The sequence below is a fragment of the Triticum aestivum genome, chromosome 4A (genome assembly GCF_018294505.1).
Source record: "Triticum aestivum cultivar Chinese Spring chromosome 4A, IWGSC CS RefSeq v2.1, whole genome shotgun sequence".
In the NCBI taxonomy this organism is placed as follows: Eukaryota; Viridiplantae; Streptophyta; class Magnoliopsida; order Poales; family Poaceae; genus Triticum; species Triticum aestivum.
In genome coordinates, this window is record NC_057803.1 from 33,779,476 (window position 1) to 33,787,231 (window position 7,756).

A 7,756-nucleotide genomic window follows, 5' to 3' on the forward strand; every position below is an offset into this window, starting at 1 on the left:
TTTGGATGCACAAGTAGTATCTCTACTTAGTACGAATTTTTGGCTAGCAAAAGATCCTAGGCAAACACCACATGTTGGAGTATCCATGACAATATAACTTCTATGCAAATATACACAACCATAACTCATTACATTGTCTTCCTTGTCCAACTTCAATTAATTTTCTCAAGTTTAAAAATAATTAATGGGTATTCACAATCATAGAAGATGTCCAAGATAATATATTTGCATGTGAAAGTTCTCTTCCTTATACTAATCACTAGTTGACCCGTTGCGCCAAATGGCGCAGAGACCCGCTAAAGACATGCTATCGATGAAAATAGTTTCATGTTGCAAGGACCTTCTACTAATTCATGCTATTTTTTAAACATGTTTATTACGTTGTGAAATAATAGTCTAGGAAAAGGGAAATTGCATAATATGAATATGTTCAGTTTGAAAATATGCCCACTATGATGAGAGAGTAAAGTTGGCATGGTTGTATTTTTTTGGCAATGGGTTTGGAAAAAGAAAATATTTGTGTGACATGAATAGGTTACTATAGGCTTGAGCAATCACATAGGACACGAATTGTAACTATTTTTATAAAAAATAATAGACTTGTCCTTCAAAATATATACTTGAGCATGCATAATTTGTTATGTTATTCAGGAACATGGAGGCATAAGTCTTAAAAAAAATACAAACAAAGAATGAAATGTAAATAGTTGCTTAATGTAATTATGCAACAAATTAGAACATCAGTGGGTTAAATAACTGAGCCTGCAATTAGAAAGTCCAAATAGCTTACGCTAAAAAGAAGGTAAACATAGGCGACACCGTAAAAAAGAAGGTAAACATAGGTGACACAATAAAGCATGGTTTGGTGAACTCTATCGCACACTTTGTGATGTTTGATGAATAAAGCTACCCCTCAAAAAAGTGACACAATAAAATGTACTTAATACATGATGAACATTTCTTAGAAATAGTGGTCAATTACATCATATAATTTGGTTCTGTACAAAAAAAAAGTTTCCTCTTTTGTGTATATATCCTAAACACCACCCCTTGCGATGAACTCTTTGTATTTGTCCACAAATTTGGTTATTCCCCATCCAGCATGTCAGTTGCAGTCTCCTGAAGCATAAGAACAACACAAGTTAAAACAATCTGGTCAAACATACACTAAGAATATACTCATGGGCATTATCGACAGATTAAACCAAAGTTATAGTGCAGCAGGTTCTCTGTAAAGTCAAGTTACCATGCGGTTTTTACGAACCAATGGAGAAAAGCCGAAACACTGACCCAAGAATTAACCTGAGAAGGTCATTCTTCAAGCTGACTCCTAGCAGAAGATGATGCATCTAAGTGAAGCTGCCTGGAGATTTCTTATATGTCCCTTGCTCTCTACTGCAACAGATAGTTGGAATGGCATATATATAAGATACGTGAGAGGTACTGACAGAAGCTCACTCTCAAAAGGCACATTCAGTATGTGTATGTAATGATATAGATGCGTTATTAATTAAGTAACCTGAATAAGTAGTTGCATATTTCTTCTAGGTACAACTGTTTACATATTTCTTCTATATCCATTGCTCTCTGATGTTATAGCATATATATGTACTGCAAGTAACAAAAGAGTATTCTCTTTCCTTTTTTCAACATAACAGTCTACTTATCTGATGCACTTTGGCTAACAGGAACATAAGAAAACACCAATGACTAATCATTTGGAAGGCAGGATGGTTGAGTCCTACACATGGCTAGTCAAGCCCTCTTGCCAAGCTGGAAAGTTTCTTACAAATGCGGAAATATCCATAAGATTGCATCTCTCCTGTTCTACTCAAATAATATTTTGTATATATCAGAGGTTTCAAAAGCTAGGTACCAGTTAACTCCTATTGTGTCTGTTTGTATATATATCATTGGTCTGTTTTATTCTAGATCCTTACTAACCAAATAAAGATCAAAATTTTGAAGTAAATTATATGCCTAGAAACCAAATAAGAACTACACTGAAAATATTTATGAATTACTACAACTATTCAGACCATTTTAGACTACTTTAGTATGAGACTGTAATCAAGAATAATGAATGTAGGTGATATGATATCTTGTTCGAACAATAAAATAAATAAGGACATACAGGTAATGGATTTGACCAACAAAACCAAATACTTCCAGATCTATATGAACTTCTAAAGAATTGATCAAATCTTAAAAGTTAGAAAGGCTAAGGAGATAGAGTAATGATATGTTACAGGAATAAGCAAGCATATTCGCTGACCATACATAGTGGCTGATTAGCGATGATGCACTCAATGTGAACCGGTGTTTCCATGCCTATCAGGATAAAGGTATTCTTTTCTGCAAGGATAAACATGGAAGTGGAATGATCAAGCAGACCGAAAAGAGTTTTCATGACTTAAAAATAATAAATAGAATATGGAAATAAGTGCTTTGAAACATAGAATTTTGGAGCTGCACAAAAGATGTAGCTGAAGAGGACACCCCTAAATGAAAACATCAAGCTAAAAAATTAAGCTAGCAAACCAGTCTGACCTATTAGATATCCCACATGGACAATAGTACCTACATATTGAAGCAACAAAATTGACCAAAAAATCCCCATATATGAACATCACAATCTGTGGGCATTAACTAAACACAAATTAAACCTAAAAGAAGAAGTCAAATGATAAATCTTCTACAACATTAACACATGGGTGATAACATCAAGAAAACAATTGATTGTGTTCACACGAGAGAAATATCACCTTGTTCTTCTTCACCAAATTCTTCTGCTGGATTATTCCTCCTCTTATTTCTCAGATCGTCAGACATCGAATCAGAGGATGGAGCGCCTAACAGAGCAGAGCAGGGAAAATCTTTAGGTCTAGTAAACATTAGCCAAGCGAGTACACAAATTCTTGTCCATTACCTTGAGGAATATGAGATCCAAAAATAATACACTGCGATAAGGTGACCATTATGACAATGTCCATGGACCTGCAAGCACCATTGAGTACAATCACAGAAAAAAAATCAAAAATACATTAGAGAACAACAGGACATCATCACAATAATACCTTTAATCTAATAGAATAAATGAATAATAATGAAGAAATAATGGAAGGAGAACAGAACTATAAAGCTTTTATTAATCGATGAGTAGCCTGGTTCACTTCCCAAATATAAATATGCAGAAATTGAGGGAGATGGACACCGATCAATTTGACATGTTGCGATTTCTGCCAAACTAAGAGACACAACCAGCCAATGTATTTTTAGCTCCACTACACCAATCTGATTGTAAGCTGATCAAGCAGAAAGAATATACAATATAAACCATGCCCCTATTATCCTAACCCAGGACAGCCGACAAGCGGGACTAGAAGCAGCACCGGCCCACCTGTCATTGCGAGACCACAAGCTCGGGCGCACAAGCCGGGTGCGCATGTGTCGGCCAACCTCTCCATGGCTTCGCACGACGCGGTCAGCATGCGACATGACGTGCGACGCGGCAGGAACATGCTCACCCAACGAAATCCAACCCAACCAATGGAGGCCTGAGCCGAGCCTACCGGTCATAGTACGCCACGAAAGAACATCAGGTAAAAAACGCAGTAAAAATCTAACGTCCGGCAGAGCAGCATTGACCCGACTTGTGTAGATCGAACGGGTAAAATCGAATGGAAGTCGAGGGAGCTTCAGGTGAGCGGGTCACCCAGCCACAGAGTATGCATCAAAATTCAGTATAAAAAGGACTACTCATGAGTAGAAAGATCATTGTCGCAATTTGGAATGATGTGTTCTAGTAGGAATCCTAGATATACAAAGAGAGTATTAGTTCGGCAGAATCAATATCATTATGCAACAAACTATCAACCATTGCACTATATCTCAAGAATTTATAGTGTAGCCACCAAACAAAGTGGTAATCAAGGCAACATCAATCTAACAACAATGGCTGACTGATGATGTTTTAGTCCTTCCGGTTTACTAATTCAGAGGAACTGTAATAAAAATCGCTCTTTGGTCAATAGCATCAACTAATTCTTTGAACTCTAAATTCCACTCTTAGCTAAAATTATTCTTCCTCTCTTCTATGTCAGATCTGCACACGTCAAGTTTAAAAATCCATATAATCGCAAAGTAAAATACGTGTGAGGAAGAAATTAAGAGAAGGAGAGAAAGAGTGGAGCACCTAGTTCGCTGCCAGCTTGCATCGCTCGAGCCGCCTGCAACAGGCACCTCCAGATCCACGAGGCAGCCATGGGAGGAGGGAGGAGCTCCTGGTTCCTCTCGCCTTCCCACGCTGCTTGTTCACCTCGAGCTCCTTGCCCAGTGGGAGGGTGGAGGCAGAGGTGGCGCCTCTCATGGTGTAGAGGAGGTGACGACGCGGCGGCGCAATGAGTCGACCTGCCGGCCGTCGGCATGTGCGTGAGGCCTCACCCTGCCCCTTCCCCATGCTAGGATCGCTCACCTTCTCCTTCCCCGCTGTTGCTTGCTAACGGTGTCCTGGACTAGGGGGTACTCACCACGTCGTCTCCTGATCTGTTAGATTGGGCCGAGGACTCCCATGGCCGTATACTCATGGGCCAGTTCGGACAGCTGCCGCATACATGGAAGATTCCACAAGACTTGGTGATCAAGACAAGGACTCCTCCCCACCGGCGTATTCGGCTAGGACTCTTGTTATCCTAGGCCTCTGGTGCATTATATAAACCGAGGCCAGGCTAGTCGATAACAACATATACATACAATCATACCATAGGCTAGCTTCTAGGGTTTATCCTCTCCGATCTCGTGGTAGATCAACTCTTGTAATACCCATATCATCAAGAATAAATCAAGCAGGACGTAGGGTTTTACCTCCATCAAGAGGGCTCGAACCTAGGTAAAACATCGTGTCCCCTGCCTCCTGTTACCATCCACCTAGACGCACAGTTCGGGACCCCCTACCCGAGATCCGCCGGTTTTGACACCGACATTGGTGCTTTCATTGAGAATTTTGTTGTGTGGTCGGCAAAAGGATCAATGGCTCGCCCGCAGGTCAACTGCGACGCCGGCATCTTCGTCGCCGGCTCGACTGGTCACCTTGGCTCAACCGAGGACCGTGCTCCATCTCTGATCATCATGTTTGGATGGGGGCCTTCTTCAAACATCAACTCCGATCTCTATCATGATCATAGAGGAGTCATCCATGGAGCTCGAGGGCTCAACGTCAACATTGCCCTCGGGCGGCCGTGCTATTTTTATGGACAGCGAACTTGTATTCACCGTCACCACCTCCTCGAGCGTCAGTTTGATGATTTCTTTGGTGGAATAGTGCGGAATTACGTCTACAACAGCCATGCAAAATTTCGTCGAGTTCCGATGGAGGAATCTCCGACAATCTATGATATACCGGAGCCCTGTCAAATCTGGACAGGAATCTAGACGAGTTTAGGGCGTGGTCTCCACAGCCCATCTCGGAGGTCCTTTGGAAGATCCAACCGTTCATCTACTGCGGAATTCCCGTATCTACCGCCCCTCCAAATTTCAGCTCGATCAGACGGTTCAAACTCCGGTAACCTTCCGATGAGTGGACCAATTTTCGGATCCATTTTCTTGCGAATACGGATCCGACCCAAATTCATGTTTCTTTATGAACGTGATATTGGACAACCTTTTTAGAGGAGTTCTCTTCTAGAGTATTGTGCGTTGCTTTTAAACATGTTCCCGTAAATTTTTAAGCCTCCCATGAGGTCATCTTCATCATCATACTGGTGTGAAACCAGTCCGGCAATATTGCTCCAAGGCTGCCGACCTGCGCTAGACACGTTGTCGCTTTGTTGAGCCGAACTCAACTTCTTCGAATCATCATCTCGGCAAACCGAACAAGAGTCCGGCATCGCGAAGGATAAATCATCACCAACATCGCCGCCCCACGGATTACACGGAGCAGGCATACCGGCATCGCCGCACGGTCACTTCATCAAGCCAGCATCGACCACGTTACGACATGCATCGGCAGGACCGCACTATAGCTTCTTCAAGCTGGTGTCCATCACGCTGACCTACTTCGACTCATCGGCTGACATCAAGGCTTCGACATCTCGGCTGGACCGGGGGCTTCGCCATCTCTTCATCAACCTACTCCGGAGACTTCGGCGTCACTAGCTGACCAGCTCCGTCACGTTAGCTGGACCGAGGGCTTTGCCTCGGCGAGCCAACCTTTGCCAGCATCGCCATACCGTCGCTTTATCGCCCACCAGGCAATGGGTGTGCGGATCGAGTCCCAATTTTCGGAATCACCTTTCTTCGGATTGCTACAACAAATAAATCAGGTGCTATTAATCCTAGTATTTTTTGCTTGTTCGGGTTCATTTTTCCCAAGGAATTATTACTCTGGTTTGTTCATCATATGTACACAGGTCTATCAAATGATGGCCGCATTAACGACGGTCGCATGGTGGTTCGGTCAGTTTCCGTACATGGTCCGGCGAACGCCGCATCCGGAACTCGGACCGACCTGTGAATTCAGGCTTTGCCACACCTTTACCGCATCACGCTGATGCCCTGCATCGACATTGACTTCGGCGCCAGGCCATATTTCTTTTATTACTCACTTTGCATAGATTATTTATTATGCAACGATTTTATTATTATTATTACTATTATCTCCGGTTTGCACTATTTTTTGTGCACATGAAAATGATCTGGGGACTTCGACGTCACTCTGTCGGTCTGCATTGACCGCGCTATGTCACCACTTCGATGTGTCGAGCTCTCCGCTCCGCCACCTCGGGACCGGCTTGGGGGATGGAACCTTGTCCCGCATCAAGCTCGGACCACATCATCAATGCCGAACACATTAACCAGCTAAGTCGCTTTCATGCTCAAAGTTTTAATTTTTAACTTGTGTTCGGTTCGACCAAGCATTATACTTTTTTGGAAAAATGTTGCTTGTAAAAAATCTCCTTGTCAAAACTTTGTTTGTGGCATGCAAATTCAAATACCCCGTTTACTTGGGGGATTCCTTCATGAAGCTTTTTCCTCTTGCATATGATTATACTTGTACGGCTTCGTTCCTTGTTCGTTTATTACGCCACAATATGCACCATATTGACTTAAGAGATTTGCAAGCTGGGTTGTCTGGCTCCTGTGCTTACCCCTATGTTCCCGATTGTTCTCCCCACCGGCGTATTCGGCTAGGACTCTTGTTATCCTAGGCCTCTGGTGCATTATATAAACCAAGGACAGGCTAGTCGATAACAACATATACATATAATCATACCATAGGCTAGCTTCTACGGTTTAGCCTCTCCGATCTCGTGGTAGATCAACTCTTGTAATACCCATATCATCAAGAATAAATCAAGCAGGACGTAGGGTTTTACCTCCATCAAGAGGGCCCGAACCTGGGTAAAACATCGTGTCCCCTGCCTCCTGTTACCATCCGCCTAGATGCACAGTTCGGGACCCCCTACCCGAGATCCTCCGGTTTTGACACCGACACTTGCCTTCCTCGCCGGCCTCCTCCTTCCCTTCTCGTCCGCATCCTACACCTCCCCTACATCCCCACCCGCACCGCGAAGACGACCTACGTTGGATCTGGATCGACGGTGACATGGAAGAGGACCGGAGGAGGCGAGCAGAGGAGAAGGCTGGCGGTGGGATCGACGGCGACATGGTAGAGGAGAGGAGGAGGCGAGTGGAGAGACGAGGTCGGCCGGCGGCTGCTGGCAAGGAGAGGATGGTGGGGATCGAGGGAGGGGTGCGG

General features: G+C 43.4%; 1 long non-coding RNA gene across 1 annotated transcript; it reads right to left on the reverse strand.

Annotated features, from left to right (window-relative positions):
• Positions 1 to 2,276: 2,276 nt before the first annotated feature.
• Positions 2,277 to 3,052, reverse strand: LOC123081683 (uncharacterized). The gene is made up of 3 exons (XR_006438764.1): positions 2,930 to 3,052; positions 2,766 to 2,852; positions 2,277 to 2,355 (listed from the first exon to the last, which is right to left on the reverse strand). It is a non-coding gene; the product is annotated as an uncharacterized lncRNA (long non-coding RNA).
• Between the last annotated feature and the right edge of the window lie 4,704 nt (positions 3,053 to 7,756).